The 19877-nt window shown below is 45.7% G+C and overlaps 1 long non-coding RNA gene across 2 annotated transcripts in view; it reads right to left on the bottom strand.

The window, feature by feature from the left end:
* The window catches only part of LOC136632368 (uncharacterized), a 69557-nt gene that overhangs the window by 5695 nt on the left and 43985 nt on the right, over nucleotides 1-19877 (bottom strand). Inside the window, exon 1 of one of the 2 annotated variants that reach the window (XR_010793159.1) lies at nucleotides 6138-6529. The exons of the other annotated variant lie outside the window; for it this stretch is intronic. This is a non-coding gene — a long non-coding RNA (uncharacterized lncRNA). Of the gene's footprint in view, nucleotides 1-6137; nucleotides 6530-19877 lie in introns of those variants that run through there. 2 annotated transcript variants of the gene reach the window in all.

Raw genomic sequence — 19877 nt, 5'->3', positions numbered from 1 at the left:
CGTAAATCTACGGCAACTAATTCTTTGTTGACCTGGGATAACCACCACCCCTACCCGTTACGTAGAGGGATCCCAAAAGGTCAGTTTTTGCGCATACGCCATAATTGTTCTTCAGAAGACGAATTTGTTGCCGAAGCTGACAAATTATCTGTTAGGTTCAGACAGAGGGGTTACCCAGAAAGCATAATCTCTGAGGCCTACAACCATGCAAACAATAAAAACAGATGTGAATTATTGCAACCGCGGAGGAAGGAAAATGTAACATCAACTAGGATCATCGGTACTTTTGATACCGGCTCCTCTGCTGTCAGGGAGATCTTGAGCAGTTTTTGGGATATCCTCAAGGACGACGAGGATATTAGTGATCTGTTACCCTCGACACCACTAATCACCTTCCGTAGAGGACGTAATTTACGTGATCGCCTTGTTAGAAGTCATTTCAAACATGAGATACCGACCAGCATGTGGTTAGGCAGACACAATCTGAAAGGGACTTTTAAATGCTCAGGATGTGCAGCATGCCCATTTATCAGAAAAAGTCCCATGTTTCAGAGTGCAAGCACAGCCACTGAATTCAAAAATCGTGAGTTCATTAATTGTCGGTCAAAAAATGTCATATATTTGGCAACATGCTCATGCCCTTTAAACTATGTGGGCAAGACGGCCCAACAATTTCGTCGCCGTATTCTTGCCCACATAGGAAACATCAGGCGCAATGAACAGACACCACTAGCAACACATATGTGGGACATACATGGTGGTGATGAAACACAGGTCCACTTCCAAGGCATTGAACAAATTCGTCCTGACGGTCGCCGTGGTGATACCAACAAACTCCTCTTACAAAAAGAGGCGAGTTGGATTTTCCGAATGCGCTCTGTATCCCCGGCTGGACTAAATGAACAGTTGTCATTCAACTGTTTCATTTAATGGTTGCACCCATGCTTGTCGTTACTGCTAACGTGTTTTTACACCCATCAATTTATTCATCATCAGAAGAATGATGCACCTCGTGATGTAGCCATTATGCTATATTTACCTTCTATGTGATTTTTCTTAAAACAAAATTCTCTCTATCCTCTCCTTAGCTCTGATATTATGTCTCATAATCATTTGTATTCATAACCTCTATTACAGTCCTTTATTCCATCTATATTACCCAGTCATGCCTAACAGATACTTACCTCATAATGTAGGGTTTAATGCTGGCTTAAACATCCATTCCAGCTGCCCTTTATATATATAAGTAACTAATTTTGGTTATATGAGTGTTCTTTACTTTCATACTTGAGGTGTCTATAAGTGGGGTCGCTCGGGTGATGCTTTATATGATGCAGTATTTAACATCAACCTTATATTGTAGAATGCCCTCCATGATGCATACTATTATTATTTCATCCTCTGACCAAGCTCAAAATGTGTGTTTTAACATTAGTTCACTTTTTGCGTACCGGGAGGTCGTCCTCACTCTCTGCTACTCGCAATGCCGTTTACTATGAATTGCTGTATTGTTTATTATCGGCACTGCCTGACAGAGATCTGAGCAAGACGAATGCCGCTCCTGGGACCGCCTTCCAGGCACCATGTGACTATGCATCATCGGTGCTAGGACGGGGACTCTAGCCACACTGGTCCCGCCCTCTAGCCCGCCCCTTCTAAATCACATGACGGTCCCCGGGACGTGCAACGTTATCATGCCTCTGCGTGGACTACAGAATGACGTTTCATCACGCCCGTACGTCGTGACGTCACTAAGGTTAATCCCCGGCACACAAACTTTAACTATGGGCTTCTGTAAGATCGTTCCTCCTCACCCGTTCGGTTTCCGGAGTGAGTGATTCAGTAAGTGATCTCTGTTAACATATATAGCGGGATCTGATATATTAAACGGTCTGCTGAACGACCGCAATGATGTATACCTCGGGAACCATGGTAACGCTTCCTGCGAGGTGCGACTCCCAATTCAACACTCATTGGTTGAGGCAAAGCACACCTATTATAGGCGTGACTAGTTGATTCCTATTTAAAGCTCTGAGGACTGGTAAATCATTATGCTGTCAGCCCACCACTAGGACTGACATGCCGCCGTTTTTTTCTTTTATTTGATTTCAGTTTTTGGTCTGGGGTTCCTAGTGCAGGGGTTAGTTCATCAAATAACTACCTGGGGCAATATCCATCTGCTAATTTACCGATAGAAAAGAAAATAGGACTCTAGTGACTGAATTTCTTGTTTATATCAGACGGCTAAATTGGACCGGGTTATATTATCCCAGCCAAATTTTGAATTTTTGAGGATAGTTATGCTCTTAAATTGACCCTAGTCGTGATGATTATTGTCACGACCTGGGCCACTGTCTGGACCTGTCTGTGAATATAGTGCACTTGAAAGTAATTTTCAACTGCATCTCATTATTTCTATATTCCGACAGAACCATTTTTGAGACCTCCAGATCCGAGTTTACCAGCCTTGGATACTTAAGAGGTCTCTTTGAGAACCATCTCTGTAGCCACAACCCAGTACACTACTGGGATTAGCGTATCACAACCCCTGAAGAACCCCACTAGGTGGGAGAAATGCGTTGGGTAACGCTTTTTTCTTTTTGTGAAGAGGGCAACGCTCCCTCTTTGCTAAAAAACTAAACGTGTGTCAGTTCTTCCATTGACATGACACACGACTGTGTGCCAGATTATTTTTATGATCTGACACTTGTTTGATAAAATCTGACTATCAAAGTCGTGTTTTACGGCCAATGATTTACATAAGCTGAGTCTTATTGTGATTCTCAAACTCTCATTGGTCATAACACATTAGTGGCATGTGTTCTCGCATCATAATTCCTCATTTAAACTAATGTATGTGTGTTTCGTTCTTCCCCCTTTTTAAAGATGTTATTTAAATAAAAGTTAAATTTTAGAATTATTAGCTTGAAGGTCCATGCAGTAAAATCCTCATGTGGAGAACTTAATTCCTTTAGCACCCAAAGCTAATCTTTTTGCATTAGACAGCTACCCCTCTCTCTCCAATGACCTTAAACCTCCAATTATGGTGGATATTCAGCTACTGGGGCACTCTCTTCTGACTAAATCCAATATGTAACTTTTTGCTAAACCAATTTTGGTGGAATGCAGACAAGAATTTGCCAAGTTTTTTTTTCATCCCTCTCCTCGCTTACTAACAGGATAAATACCTTGGATCAAGCCCATAGCAGTACCACCTAATATGCCACGTGATATTGTACATCAACAAGCCACCCAATTGTTCATTTTGCAACAACATACCGTATATACCGGCGTATAAGACGACTTTTGAACCCCGAAAAATCTGCTCTGCAGTCGGGGGTCGTCTTATGCGCCGGTAATACAAAAAAAAAAAAGTGTAAAAAAAAAAAATGTATTACTCACCTCCCACGGCGTTCTGTCGCGCTCCGGCGGGATGTCGCTCGCTCCGGCAGGCTGTCGCTCGCTCCTCGTCCCCGCCGCAGCATAGCTTTCTGAATGCGGGGCTTGAAATCCCCGCTTCCAGAAAGCTAATACACACGCCGGCAGCCATGACAGCATTGAATGGCTGTGATTGGCTGAAGGCGCACGTGTTAGCAATCACACCCATTCAATGATGTCATTGAATAGTGTGATTGGCTGAAGCCACGTGTGCTTTAGCCAATCACAGCCATTCAATGATGTCATGGCTGCCGGCGTGTGTATTAGCTTTCTGGAAGCGGGGATTTCAAGCCCCGCATTCAGAAAGCTATGCTGCGGCGGGGACGAGGAGCGAGCGACAGCCTGCCGGAGCGCGACAGAACGCCGTGGGAGGTGAGTAATGAATTTTTTTTTCTTTCTCCACTGTATACCGGCGTATAAGGTGACAGTTGGGGGGTCGTCTTATACGCCCCGTCGCCTTATACGCCGGTATATACGGTAAGGACGATGTCAAGAATTGAAACTGCTGGAATAATCTACATATGCAGGGACTTCCAGAAAAGGTGACAACCTCAGACTTATTTTCAATGCTCACTTTCTATATTTTTTGCATACTGTTGAGTTTTTTCCTGACTACTCCTATTGAGATAGACTTTATTAGTTGTGATTTGCCACTTTTATTTTTATGCGATGAAGTAACAGATTCTCAAAAAAGTGCAACCTCAAGAGGTGATCAGGCATACCCTGGCCCAGCATGCCAGTCTCCAATCCTTACTGGATATAATGTGGTCCAGGGACATTCCTTAACACTGGGTAGTAGTAAGTTGTTTTTTTTTGTTTGTTTTTTTATGAATATAGAGCTAAATGCAGCAACATGTGCTAGCCATGACACTAAAACCAAAACAAATGCATAATTACATATCAGAAACAGGGCAAGGCACACCTTGTAAAAAATGCAGTCTATCACAAAAGAATTCCACGAATATTACTCACAACTTTATAACTCTAAAATGCCGTTCACCAATAAGAAATTAAAATTAACCATTCTGTTTATAAAATCAGAATGTCCTGAAAAATTCCACAAGATGTGAAATATGATGTAGTTTCTTACATACTGCTCATCATTTCTTATTAGAACAATTAACAATCTCATAATGGTATCAAATAACACAAACTATCTTAACTATATTTATCGTTTCTCATGATGAGAGAATAGAAGCTTATTTGAGTAGTTTACATCAGTGGATGTTTTGGAGCACTTGCTTTGTGTAACTTTCATACGAAAGGGTGGGTTGTTGATGGAACCACCACAGCAAGTCCAGTCAGTCTTTAGGTAACCAACACTGGCAAATGTACCTCCTCTAGCCTGTCATTTTATGGGATGGTGAGATTATTCTTGCTCCTTGCAAGTGGCCTTATCATAGTGATTTAAGACTTATATGGAAATGGGTACAACACACTGTTAGGTTCAGCTGTAAATTACCCAGAAGACCTTCATTCCATAGTAAAAGGTTTTACCATTGAGGGGACTGCAGGAAAGATGTGGGCTCTCTTTAAGAGCAAGAACCAACAGCAGGTTATTCAAAGGCTGGAGTGTTTGAGTCAAAGTTTGATGCTGATATATTGGCAGGAGAAAGAGAGCTTCTTATTCCTTGGTAGAGGGACATACTTTCTTGGTGAAGACTCCCGAGGTTGTGTCGGAGAACAGGGACATTGTAAAATAATCTTTACTGCATTGTACATGGTCTCTGTGTGGTCGGACACTTGATTTAAAATCATTGCCAAGTACTCTTCTCCCAGGAAGGACACAAGTATGGTTCAATCAAGGTTTGCCCTGGGCAAAATAAAATATTTGGTGGACACAATGCCTTGCCCAGTTTTTAGTTCCTGGAAAATAAGCAGAGTCAGAGGTTTCTAACAGCCACTTACCCCCCCCCCCCTCCCCTCACCCCACCGCTCACTTCTTTTTGCAATATACATGCACCCTGAGCTACCAGATTTCTTCAAGTTAGCAGAACAGGCAGATGGGACAATAGAACTCAGAGCAAGCATATGTGGCATGTAAGCGTAGGCGAGCCAATGTGGGGGAGACCACAGGTAAACAAGATAGATGTCATGGGTGGGTCTGCGATCCCTCCCAACAAAAGAGGCAAAGGGCCTGGCGCGGTTGTGCGCGGTGGCAAAGGGTTTACTATGGATAGAAATTATCATCAGTGGTTTGTCACGTGACACCAGTACCTCTTTCTGAATGGTAGCCCAAGAAATAAATGACACAAACCCTTTTCACTTTGTTTCCAAACTGGAAGTACTCCGTTTACTTCATTTTGTTTTTGAACAGTAGCAAAAAGCTGTACAGTTCATTTGAAATGCAGAGGTATTGCTTTGCATTGACAATAACGTTCTTCCAAGTTTCAGGTTAACACAAGACAGTTTTAAACTTCAATGCTCTCTCTCATTTAAAAATTACTTGGTGAGAAAACAGATAGATGCGCACTGCCAGGGCTCTGCCATTGCTGAACAGGATTTCGGATCATCCCGCAATCTAGGAGCCTGGGACAGCTAGCAACACCTGTGCGCTGGTCTCCTGTGCTGCCGAGGATCAGATAGAGCCCCCTCTGAAGCAGATCAGTGACCGCAGGCACCTGCACATCCCCAGCCTCAATTACTCAGACCATCCAGACAGGCTGCTGCTGCACAGAGAAAGACCGTAACAGCCTCACCTGTCAGCTCTGAAGCTCACCGCGGACCCAACCATCCTCTGGACATTGGTGTTGAGGAGAAAAAGTCCCTGCAGTGTCGTGTAGCTGTCGGCTGGGCGAGGAAAAAGCAGAGAGCCTACTCCGCTCTGGAGAGGGGGAGGTGGAGCCTGCCCGCTCTGAGCCTGTAGTGTCTGCAGCAGCCATTAATCAGGGGACCCTGGTTTTCACACCAGAGCGCCAGGATAACACTCCCCACGGGACACAACAGCAGGGCAGAGTACTCACACATTGACCTGCTGTGCCGGGGATCGCTGCTGTGGAGGAGGAGGGGAGAGGTCTGCTTACTGCCACCTTGTTATCCTGCAGTCAGTGCACCAGCCATTGTTGGAGGTTCTGTGGGGCACATAAACTGGTCTGCTGTTGGCCCCATAGTCCTAACACTTCCATAGCTTTATATATCCACCTCAAGGTCTTTGCAACAAGGGACTGTAACTCCCAAACCTACACCAATTAGGTGGTTCCTCTGCTGCCACCCAGTGGTGGGAATCGGCACAGCAACGTCATCTATATATATATAAAGACGAAAGCCCTCACAGACTCACTCACTCACTGATTGACTCGCCAAAAGTTCTCCAACTTCCCGATGTCGTAGAAACATGAATTTTGGCACAAACATAGATTATCTCCAAAATAGGAAAAGTAATTGGGTCCCAACTCGATTATTCAATTCTAGCATAAAAGAATTAGCGCCGAAATTAAACGTGCATAATCTAAATCTCTCACTTCCCAATGTCATAGAAACTTAAAATTTGGCACGCGCATTGAATGTCATAAATAGGAAAAGTTAATAGGTCCCAACTTGATTATTCAATTCTATGCGCTAAAGAATTAGCGTCCAAATTTTACGTACGGAATCTAATTCTCTCACTTTCCAGTGTCATAGAAACGGGAAATTTGGCACGAGCATTGATTATGTCATAAATAGGAAAAGCTAATGGGTCCCAATTCCATTATTCAATTCTATGCGCAAAATAATTGGTGTCCAAATTTTACGTGCGGAATGTAATTTTCTCACTTTCCAGTGTCATAGAAACGGGAAATTTGGCACGAGCATTGTTTATGTCATAAATAGGAAAAGTTCATAGGTCCTAACTCGATTATTCTATCTAGCGCAAAAGAATTGGCGTCCAAATTTTACGTACAGAATCTGATTCTCACTTTCCGGTGTCATAGAAACGTGAAATTTGGCACAAGCATGGTTTATGTCATAAATAGGAAAAGCTAATGGGTCCCAACTCGATTATTCAATTCTAAGCGCAAAAGAATGTGTCCAAATTTTATGTACGTAATCTAATTCTCTCACTTCCTGATGTCATTTTATATAAAGCAAACGATGCATGGTTACCTCCACGTGGTGTTTCCTGGGTAACGCAGAAAACTATGCAAAATGGTGAACATATGTTTTTCCTCAGTATCTCTAAAGTAACCACGACTTCATAAGATTTTCCGTGTGAACACCAGATAAACACCAATCCCAAATTTAATTGGGCGAAGCCGGGTATATCAGCTAGTCTATGTATAAAATCACCAATTGCTGCTTGATTTAAGTGCCTTTACACCAGACAGAGGTACTTGAATTCCTACTTCTTTCAATGCATATTGCCAAAGAATAATAAGGAATAAGTTGGTCCACAAGTCACATTAACATTAAACCGGAGCCCTGGTATTTTTCTAATAAGTCTCCCATAACTAGAGACTGCACTCTTTTAATCACCTCATCTATGCACTGACTACCTTTCTGAGGGATCTAGAGCGCTCATTTTTTTATAAGACACTCTCTACCTCAACCAATTTCTAAAATCGATGCCTGGACCCCAACGCCAATCAGTGGCTAACTGTAGTATTGACTCTAGATAGGTGGACAATAAGAAAGTAAAGACCGAGAAAACAATAAAGGGCTGGGAGGGACGGTTCTCATCGTAGTCCCCAGCAAAGAACACACGGCGGAGTCTAATAACAGGTGCAGACCTCCCACATAAATATAACAACCAGGCATTGCTGCTCCAGCCCCTCGTGGATCCGCAGCTTTTAGAGACATACCATCACATAGCTGCATACCCGCAGCAGAAAAGCTGCTACATAAATAACATGCAATAAAGAGAGATAACAACGTGCATAATCTTCAGGAGTGAGACACCAAGTGTGATCACATTTTAACCCGAGTAACAAAGAAAAGTATAAATAAACCTGAAGGTTTAGCAGTGTAAAACCCTGCACAACATACCAATAAGCAAAACCATATAATATAATTCTCTTTCCATCAAGGCCCACTAGCGCCATGACGCAAGCACCAGGCCGCTTGCCAACAATGATCCTTTACTAACCCGGTTCTCATACTGCAGCCCGTGCAAATAAATGCTGAGCTTCTCACTGGTCTGACCACAGCTATCTCACGTTAACCCATAGCCGGTCTTTGAAGTAACTAAACTCACGCCCTTCCATCACAAAGAGATCCCCGCGATCTACCCCCAGAACTGGAGCAAAGGGTCATGGACAGATTCCTAAGAATGTCAAACGTAAGCAGCACCCCCCAATCCTCTCCACAATCCTTGGGCCTTCTTTCATCAGAAAACACTCTTGCTTCCGCCATGCCGCGACAAAAAGGCAAGCAGGATAAAAAAAAGACAAAATGCCTGCCAAACCCACTCCAACTCACTCAGTCAACCCCAGAAGATGATCTCTCACAGGATCTTATCCAAGAAATGGAACAGGGATCATCGTACGACTCTCCAAGTCATAGCCCATCACGCTCCACAACCTCAGAGACACTACAAGCCGAGAGAGAATAGAGACCGCAGAAACAACTTGCGCTTCATAGGTATCCCAGAGAACATTGTGGGCCGTGACTTGATTACTCTCCTAATGGAAGAGCTCCCTAAAGCTCTATCCCCAGACATACCTATTGATAACACCTGTATAGAAAGAGTCCATAGAATTGGACCCCTTAGCCCTCCAGATGCGGGAAACCAACGTCCCAGACAAGTAATAGCAAAATATAAAAACTGGACAGTTAAGGAAAGGATTCTGAGAGATTACGGCCGTCAAATCAACTTTAAAGATCAGAGATTTCAAAGTGCTGATTTTTCAGGACTTCTCGGCGTTTGTTTCCCAGACATGCAGAGCCTTCACCCCAATCTGTGGCTACCTTCATGAGAAAAATATACAGTTCCAACTCCTGTTCCCAGCCAGGCTTAAAACGCAACATAATGGTCAACAGCTGATACACGATGACCCTAGGTCAGCATGTCGATATTTCAACCTTAACGAAGATGGTCATCCGCAATAAAACAGGCTTTAGGAAACATTGATGTTCTCCAGTAGGCAAGAGGCTTAGAGCCGGAGACCACATTGACCCGTCAGGGCTGCAGTACCTGTTCCTCTTATTTCATTTTCTTTTTGTATTCAAAGTTATGGGGCATAGTCCTCATGTTGATCTTGAAACTATACAACTAAGAATGTTAATGGGTAATTTTCATGGTTTTACTGTTCTGATGCCAAGATGTCTTTCCTCTCCACTGCCTCCCAGGTTGAGCTGGTTGACGCGCGGGTTCCTGACCTGCATCTATCTGATCCCTCGTTGCTCGCTGGGACGACGGGGCAACAAGGTAATAAATAATAACGCTTCACACACCAATCCATCAGACACAACCAATTTGTACTTGACCTCCTTGATTTCATACTCACCCACAATTATTTTGTATTCGACGGCAAGATCTTCCACCACCTCAGGGGCACCGCGATGGGGCGTCCAGCTGCCCCATCCTACGCAAATCTGTTCCTGGGCTGGTTGGAGGAGTATCTTGTTTTTTTTGAGGATAATAGCATGTGGACTGAAAAAATACTAATTTGGCACCGTTACATCGACGACGTTTTTCTCCTGTGGTCGAGAACGATAGATGACTTTCAGGTTTTTTTTCAACACTTGAACATCAATAACATCAACCTCAAGATTACATCTGAAATACAGGAACAGTCCTTGGCCTTCTTGGATATTTGTGTTTCAAAAACCCCTTAAGGATATTTATCCACCACTTTTTACAGGAAAAAGACGGCCACCAATAGCTTGTTATTCTGGCAAAGCTTTCATCCCTTCCCCCTACGGGGGATCCCAAAAGGGCAATTCTTAAGGCTTAAAAGGAATTGCTCATCAGAAACCACATTTTTGAATGAAGGCACCAAACTAAAGGAGAGATTTCTCCATAGGGGGTACCCCTCTAAGATAGTCGATCAAGCCTTCGACTTTGCTAAAAAACAGGATCGAGCAATCCTACTTAAACCACGAGCCAAAACGTCGAATAACACACTAAGGGTGATTGGCACTTATGATGACGGAGTGCCTTTTATGCAAAAATTGCTGCGGAAATATTGGCATATTTTGAAAGAGGACCCTGATATTAAGGATATCATCCCGGATGTACCACTTCTCACTTTCCGAAGGGGCAGAAATCTTAGAGACCATATCATTGAGTCATCTTGATATAGACCCGAGCAGACGTACATGGCTGGGGTCAGCTCGACCCAATGGTACCTTCCCATATAATGGATGTGAACCATGTCCCTTTATCAGAAAAGGTGAAAGATTCTATTGTGCTGCTACAGGTTCCTCATACGAGATAAGGGACTTCATTAACTGTAAATCATCACACCCTGTCTACGTTGCCACTTGCCTGTGCCCCAAGAACTAAGTCGGCAAGACCATTCAGGAATTTCGCAGACGTATCTTGGGGCACATAGGCAACATTAGAAGGGGGGAAAGCACCCCGTTGGCTAATCACATGCGTCAAATACACGCTGACGATATGTTTAACATCAAATTTCAAGGGGTCGAGTGCATTCGCACTTTTGGAAGGAGAGGCGACACCAACCGAAGAGTCCTACAAAAAGAATCTCAGTGGATCTTTGGGTTGGATTCAATCTCTCCAAATGGTCGCAATGAGGTTCTACCGTTTGGATGTTTCTTATGACTTTTTTCTATTCTCATCTCTATTAGGTGACTAATAGTCTTACATTTTGGTCTTATCAATTATCCCCATTACCAATGCAACCCCCTTCCTTACTACATAGGTTGGCATAAATTACCAGCTTACATATTTCCTTTAGTTAAGGGTAATTGAGCACTATTTTCATCTATTAATAATGCTGATATCAAATACTCCTCAAAAATTTGGGAGGCCTCGCATACCCTATTGTGGACTCATATGCATTTTTCTTGCACATATCGCTCTTTATGGCATCCTACCGCACATTATTAAAATGTATTCACATTTATCTCATTTAGGAGCGATCTTTGGCTAAACATCAACTATTTTTTCCACCATCTTTAGAGGCTATCGATATCTATTCTGTATAGCCACTACTGTACAGCTTTACCCTTTTCATTTATTCCATTTATATAAGCTGGCGTTTCGTATATTACCTGAGACATAGGCATACATATCTCCAACATTATTATTATTAAAGGGGTGGTCTCGCGAAACCAAGTGGGGTTATACACTTCCGTATGGCCATATTAATGCACTTTGTAATATACATCGTGCATTAAATATGAGCCATACAGAAGTTATTCCACTTACCTGCTCCGTTGCTAGCGTCCTCGTCTCCATGGTTCCGTCTAAATTCGCTGGCAGCTTGCTTTTTTAGACGCGCTTGCGCAGTCCGGTCTTCTCTATTCAGCACGAGCCGCTTCAGTGTGCTCCCCGCTACAGCTCTTCTGCGCATGCGCAGACGAGCTGTCACTGCTCGGGAGCGCGCTGCAGCGGCCATTCTGCACCTTCCTCTGTTAGAGGAAGGTGCAGAAACTGGAGCTGCCCAGCGGAGAAGCCCAGCCCAGCAGCCCCGAGAAGCGTCCCAGGTAAGTGATGGGTCGGGGGGGAACTAGCGCTGCGCCGGGGGAACTAGCGCTGCGCCGGGGGGGGGCTGTCGCTGCGATGGGGGAACTAGCGCTAGGCCGGGGGGGCTGTCGCTGCGATGGGGGGGCTGCCGCTGCGCCGGGCTGCGCCGGGGGGGGCTGTCGCTGCGCCGGGGGGGGGGGGGCTGCCGCTGTGATGGGGGAACTAGCGCTAGGCCGGGGGGGCTGTCGCTAGGCCGGGGGGGGGGCTGCCGCTGCGATGGGGGGGGCTGTCGCTAGGCCGGGGGGGGCTGCCGCTGTGATGGGGGAACTAGCGCTAGGCCGGGGGGGCTGTCGCTAGGCCGGGGGGGCTGTCGCTAGGCCGGGGGGGGCTGCCGCTAGGCCGGGGGGGGGGGCTGCCGCTAGGCCGGGGGGGGCTGTCGCTAGGCCGGGGGGGCTGCCGCTAGGCCGGGGGAACTAGCGCTGGGCTCCGGAACCTAGCGCTGGGCTCCGGGGCCTTCACCTGGGCTGAGGGTCTAGCGCTGGGGAGCCGGGGGCTAGCGCCTTACCTGCTGCCTGGCGGTGGGCGTCTGGTCGGCGGCTGCGATGCGTCCGGTTGCCATGGAGACACAGCTGGCGGCGTCTCGGGAGCGCGCACGTCGGGCTGCAGCGAGCGACGGGGAAAGAGCCGGCGGCCATCTTGAGGAAACTTTTATAAGTTGCTGAAACGCTGGAACGGTAAGTACGAACCAGCTAGAAATGTCATTTACAGGGGGGCTTAGTAATGTGTACTTAATGGGGGGGACTGGGCAAAAAAAAAATTTAACTGCTTCCTCGAGACATCTCCTTTAAGATCATTTGGTCTGTAATCTGCTCATCTTATGTTGAGGCGGCAGTTTAGTACAGGTCCCCTCCCCGAGCGTCTCTGTTGCCATAGTGAGTATGCATTCTAGCCGGCATCAGACTGATGACAGCGGGGCAGTGATCCGCAATTGGCTCCTCCCCCACACGTGACGCGTCGTCACGTGACCACACACGTGCGCGATTACGTCATCGCGTCTGTCATCCGCTCTCTGTATCGGCATTCTTATTAATCGGGCTTTTCATCAGAGAGTTGCAGTTGCTGCTGGCCCGCTTTTACGATCAAACCCAGGAGTCAGTCTCTAAATGGCTGTTTAAGATTCCTCATGTCTTCCATAACGACATGGGACAAGGATCCTCCCAAGGGGGCGTACTTTACTTCAACCCTTGTGCAGACATTGGTTAGCGGGGACACATCCCTTGGGGGGTGTGAACCACTCAGCCTCTTTTAAGGAGACACGGTCACTCATAGACCACATTAACCTCCAGTCTACCATCCAGAGTGGAGGTGCTGCTGCATCTCTCTCTCTCTCTCTCTCCTATTCTATTTTTGCATTGGGTACTCTGCCCTACTAGTGTCAGCATAGGATTATTACCTTATTCGCTAACAGACTAGCCTAGACTCTGTATCTTGTACAACAACCTATTAGGGTTATTTTCTTGCTGAACTACTATTTTAGTGACCATTCACCTGCACTACCATTGCTTTGAGGTGTACAGTCTTGGTGTTGATATCTCACCACTTAGGAAAGAGTGGGCAAGGGTGCACAGTCTAAAGGCCACTATACGGCTACCATCAGGCCATCTACTTAGGACTGTTACATACCTGTTGCCCTGAGGTTACGGCAGCTTCATACTCACATATCAGTATGGGTCATTTTACCCATTCTTGGGATGACAATTATTCCACTAGAAGGTTCCTGATGAGTCAGCTTCTGACAGAAACACGTTGAACCAAATAACATTTGTGAACCAATTTATCCTTGTTGTCCGGTTTTCCTGGACAACAAGATTATGAGTCATCTACCTACTTCTGGCATTGCTCCAGAATTATGTTCTTGATAGATTTGTGAAATCTATGAGTCATTGACCCTTATTTTGGTCACCAGCCCTTTACCACGGTCGGTCAGCATTAATTCATTTCAATATTATCTATAGGTGCCTCCCTCTTTTTTCGTGAGTTAATACTCAATATAGGGCGCTCTTATAGTATTTTTGACTACTGACTCCAAGTTGAGCTTTTTTTAGTTCTGTATGTTCGTTTGTGTATGTGATGTCGTGTCAGTGGGGCACCCCGAGTTTTTAAGTATTGCTTATTAAAAGTTACGTTTTAAGGAATACACACTGAATATTTCCCCTTAAAATTTTTCTTTCCCGTATTCCTCTGCCTCTGTGATTTCTCGTTGCTCGCTGGGACGAAGGGGGAACAAGGTAATAAATAACGCTTCATACACCAATCCACTCTTGTCTCGGAACTTAGCCCCGCCCGCGGCCCGCCTCTCCCCATTGCAAATAGAACAGAGGGGCGGAGAGGAGGCAGAGAGGGGGCGGGAGCTCAGTTCCTGCTCCTGGCTCTTCCATCCCCCCCCCCCCCCCCCCCCCCCCCTCACACGAGGACAACGTATATCGGCACGGCGGGAAAACAGAGCCGATATACGTTCGTCTGAATGCAGCCGTACCCTCATGCAGTGCATAGTCGTGGGTCGCTTCCCTTAATAGATTGCCTGTTCAGGGGTGTGTGTGTGTGTGTGTGTGTGTGTGTCTGTGTGTGTCTGTGTGTCTGTGTGTCTGTGTGTCTGTGTGTCTGTGTGTCTGTGTGTCTGTGTGTCTGTGTGTCTGTGTGTCTGTGTGTCTGTGTGTCTGTGTGTCTGTGTGTGTGTCTGTGTCTGTGTGTGTGTGTGTGTGTGTGTGTGTGTGTGTGTGTGTGTGTGTGTGTGTGTGTGTGTGTGTGTGTGTGTGTGTGTGTGTGTGTGTGTGTGTGTGTGTGTGTGTGTGTGTGTGTGTGTGTGTGTGTGTGTGTGTGTGTGTGTGTGTGTGTGTGTGTGTGTGTGTGTGTGTGTGTGTGTGTGTGTGTGTGTGTGTGTGTGTGTGTGTGTGTGTGTGTGTGTGTGTGTGTGTGTGTGTGTGTGTGTGTGTGTGTGTGTGTGTGTGTGTGTGTGTGTGTGTGTGTGTGTGTGTGTGTGTGTGTGTGTGTGTGTGTGTGTGTGTGTGTGTGTGTGTGTGTGTGTGTGTGATGTGACCTCGATCACATGACCTGCCGTGTGATCACTGCAGAGTCATGTGATCGGCTATGTCAAAGGTCCTGTGTTCTGCCTTGGAAGGCTGCAATTTCCATAGCTCCTCCCGCTGTGACATAGGTCCTATACCCGATCATGTGACTTAGCACGTCTGCAGTGCACGATATTATAGTAGTAGAATTATATTGTATGGAGATATTATCTAGGCATTGTATGGCAGTTTTATTTGATATATGAATCTTTTGAAATTGTGAGAAAAACTGAGACAAACTGGCAAGCAATGGGGCCCATACCTTGATTGTTTCCCAGTGTCACACTTTCTTGAAAAATTGGCCTTGAATGACTACAGGAAACAGTGCAACAACTGCAAATACAGTTAGTCCCCTACTTGCGAACAGGTTCCGTTCCAGGAGCCTGTTTGCAAGTCGGAACAAATGGTTGTATGGAGCGGGATCGCGGGTGGATCCCGCTCCATACAACATCGGGTGCCGGCTGTTCTTACAGCGTCACTTCAATAATAAAACACGGAAAGGAGACAGATGAAGATTCTCTAAATATACTATGGTATAAGCTTGAAGCTTTCTCAAGCTACTCCGATATATGTAATTATGAACTATCTTCCTATACAGTAACCTTTTGTCATGGTTTCCATATGTACAGGACATTTGATACGTGGAATCTGATCGAACTGAACTGTGACAGCAGTCTGAACAGAGACATAAGGGCAGCTTCAGAGATGAATGAATACCTGTGGGGTCTTGCTGTTGGGGTCCCCCGTCATCAGCTGAGTGCTTAAAACTGAGATGTTGCATGGCGCCCATTGACAGAGAATTGCACAAATGACTGAAGTAGTGCAAAAGACAGCTAGCAACTTTGATTGTTCTCTTCAGAGCTCTATGGTGTTAAATATGTTGAATATGTCAGCACAAATCAAGAAAACTAAAGGCCCATTTACATGCAAAGACTGAAAATTGAATGATTGTGATCTTTTTGCATAAAGTGTTAATGGCCATTAACACTGTATCATCCTCATTTGCATATAAAAGGGCCTTCAGGAGCTGTTTTCAGAGCTGTGTGTGTGACTAATCATGGGCACAGCTGTGCACATAGCTGCATTGTTCTCTTTCTGGCTGCCTGCAGATTACAATGTTCTCTGCCAACTCCCCTGGCGAAAGCAGCGTGTCGTCAATTGAGAGATACTTTATCTCTCACTAGCTTAACGATGGACTTTAAATTCACCATTCAAGCGAAAACTGCACTATGCCCACGTTTACATTAATGATTATTGGTCATTTTTGATTGTTTGAACACATTTTGAGCAATAATCGTTACGTGTAAATGGGCCTTAGCAAAGTGTTTCCACGTTGATATATTTCAATTTAATGGAGAATTAGGGAGATTTCAACGCATTCAGGTACAAGTGAACCCACTCCGGAAAATCTGTACTAGAATCTGCATAATTTTTCGGAACAAAAATCATGTCACAATCTGTACCTCACACAGATTGTGATGCAGATCTGCAGCTGATTTCACTCTTTCTGCAGAAGGGGTGAGGTCCTGCTGTAGATCCCCACCACAATCTATAGGAATGCTGCAGATTGTGACACGGAAATGATGCTGACTTTGGTGTGGATTTTCTGCTGTGGAAAATCCACACCGTTTTCGCTACCTGTAAACATACCTGAACTGGTTATCCCAAAATCTAAAGTAATTCTCTGTGTCCACTGCTGAGCCCCCAACTGATCCCTAGACCAAGGGTCTATATCCCCCCTCTTTCTTACTGCACACTTATGCACTCCCCGCAGTGAGAAGGAAATGGAACGGAGCGATGGCCGCAAATGCACAGTGCTGCTCATATCACTTTCAATAAGACTGCCAGAGGTAGCTGAGGTACATACGTCACTTCTTAAGGAGAGCACCTAAAAGGTGAGTGAGGATGCTGCCATCCAATAGGTGGCGCTGCAGAGGCATTGTTCCATCATCCTTATTTGCATATTACTGGGAGGAGCAGGGATGGCCTTATAAGTCTCATCACTCACCTCCTAGATGTCTCCTCACAAACCCTCCAGGTGTTCTCCTTAAGTAGTGATGCTACCTCCTGACCAATGTCATAGTCCTCTCACTAGCCAAGTCAGAATCCTGCTTCACACTGATGAGGGGCAAAACCCCCAAAACAGCTGTTCTTAGATGGATTCTGGCTTGATTTGCAATTCCCAGTCATTGTTCCAAAGACCTGTATGAAGGGTCGGACATTGACAGTGTTGTCAGTTTGTACTTTTTCTGCATTCTCTTGAAACAAAGAACCTTGTAGAAATGTTGCAGAGATTTTCCTCTTCATTCCTTCTAATTTTGGCTAATAAGTAGATAAAGAGTGGTGCTTTTAATAAAGGTAAACTTAGTGCATCTAACTTTTTATTGTAGACTTACTAGTGGGGGAGGGTTCCTGTTGTAATGAATGGAAGGGAGGATTCACTTTGATTGTGATCAATTGTGATTCAAAAGTACAACAAAAAGCATGAATACACCCTAAGGCTACGCTCACCATTTCCATCAACGGTTTTGAACGCATAGTACAGCGTTTGAAAGCACTTTTTAATGCACTCCATCTTTGTGGAGGGTGATGAGGCGCGTTAAAAACGCAAAAATATAACAGACCGCTCTTAAAATCGTGGCATTACAAGCACCCCATTGGAGTTTAGGTCTGAGTAACCCCATGAAAATCAATGGGAGTGTTGTACCGCAGTTAGCACAGTGCTTGGAGTGCTGCACTAAGAGCATTAAAAAGCAGTGTGTGTGTGAGATTGGCATAAGGGGCTACAAACCAATATTCATGTAGTGCAGGAAATGAGTCATGTTTGGGAAGATTATGCCAAAGGGCAGAACATGTATGGAAATTCGTTTTGCAGCTATATGCAGCACGATTTAGGAATGGGGATGGGACGGGACAGGACTAGAGATGAGCGAGCACCAAAATGCTCGGGTGCTCGTTACTCGGGACGAAATTATCGCGATGCTCGAGGGTTCGTTTCGAGTAACGAACCCCATTGAAGTCAATGGGCGACTCGAGCATTTTTGTATATCGCCGATGCTCGCTAAGGTTTTCGTTTGTGAAAATCTGGGCAATTCAAGAAAGTGATGGGAACGACACAGCAACGGATAGGGCAGGCGAGGGGCTACATGTTGGGCTGCATCTCAAGTTCCCAGGTCCCACTATTAAGCCACAATAGCGGCAAGAGTGCCCCCCCCCTCCCAACAACTTTTACTTCTGAAAAGCCCTCATTAGCAATGCATACCTTAGCTAAGCACTACACTACCTCCAACAAAGCACAATCACTGCCTGCATGACACTCCGCTGCCACTTCTCCTGGGTTACATGCTGCCCAACCCCCCCCCCCCCCGCACGACCCAGTGTCCACAGCGCACACCAAACTGTCCCTGCGCAGCCTTCAGCTGCCCTCATGCCACGCCACCCTCATGTCTATTTATAAGTGCGTCTGCCATGAGGAGGAACCGCAGGCACACACTGCAGAGGGTTGGCATGGCTAGGCAGCGACCCTCTTTAAAAGGGGCGGGGCGATAGCCCACAATGCTGTACAGAAGCAATGAGAAATCCAATCCTGTGCCACCACCATCTGGAGCTGCACACGTGGGCATAGCAATGGGGAACCTATGTGCCACACACTATTCATTCTGTCAAGGTGTCTGCATGCCCCAGTCAGACCGTGGTTTTTTATAAATAGTCACAGGCAGGTACAACTCCGCAATGGGAATTCCGTGTGCACCCACAGCATGGGTGGCTCCCTGGAACCCACCGGCTGTACATTAATTTATCCCATTGCAGTGCCCATCACAGCTGAGGTAACGTCCGATTAAATGCAGGTGGGCTTCGGCCCACACTGCATGCCCCAGTCAGACTGGGGTTCTTTAGAAGTGGACACATGCAGTTACAACTCCGTGTGGACCCACGGCATGGGTGGCTCCCTGGAACCCACCGGCGGTACATAAATATATCCCATTGCATTGCCCATCACAGCTGAGGTAATGTCGTGCTTAATGCAGGTGGGCTTCGGCCCACACTGCATGCCCCAGTCAGACTGGGGTTCTTTAGAAGTGGACACATGCAGTTACAACTCCGTGTGGACCCACGGCATGGGTGGCTCCCTGGAAGCCACTGGCGGTACATAAATATATCCCATTGCAGTGCCCAACACAGCTGATGTTAAGTCAGCTGTAATGCAGGTGGGCTAAAAATTAATTGGATTACACTGTAGGCGAGGGCCCCAAAAAATTGGTGTACCAACAGTACTAATGTACGTCAGAAAAATTGCCCATGCCCAACCAAGAGGGCAGGTAAAACCCATTAATCGCTTTGGTTAATGTGGCTTAATTGGTAACTTGGCCTGGAGGCAGCCCAGTTAAAATAAAAATTGGTTGAGGTGAAAGTTTCAACGCTTTAATGAGCATTGAAACGTATAAAAATTGTTTACAAAAATTATATGACTGAGCCTTGTGGGCCTAAGAAAAATTGCCCGTTCGGCGTGATTGTGAGGTTTCAGGAGGAGGAGCAGGAGGAGGAATATTATACACAGATTGATGAAGCAAAAAGGTCCCCGTTTTTGATGGGGATAGAGAACGATGCTTCCATCTGCGGGTGCAGCCTACATATTGTTTAGGTACCGCTGCTGTCCGCTGGTGGAGAAGAGAAGTCTGGAGAAATCCAGGCTTTGTTCATCTTGATGAGTGTAAGCCTGTCGGCACTGTCGGTTGACAGGTGGG

This window comes from Eleutherodactylus coqui, chromosome 6 (assembly GCF_035609145.1).
Source record: "Eleutherodactylus coqui strain aEleCoq1 chromosome 6, aEleCoq1.hap1, whole genome shotgun sequence".
Lineage (NCBI taxonomy): Eukaryota > Metazoa > Chordata > Amphibia > Anura > Eleutherodactylidae > Eleutherodactylus > Eleutherodactylus coqui.
This window is presented reverse-complemented; position numbering and strand designations above follow the sequence as displayed.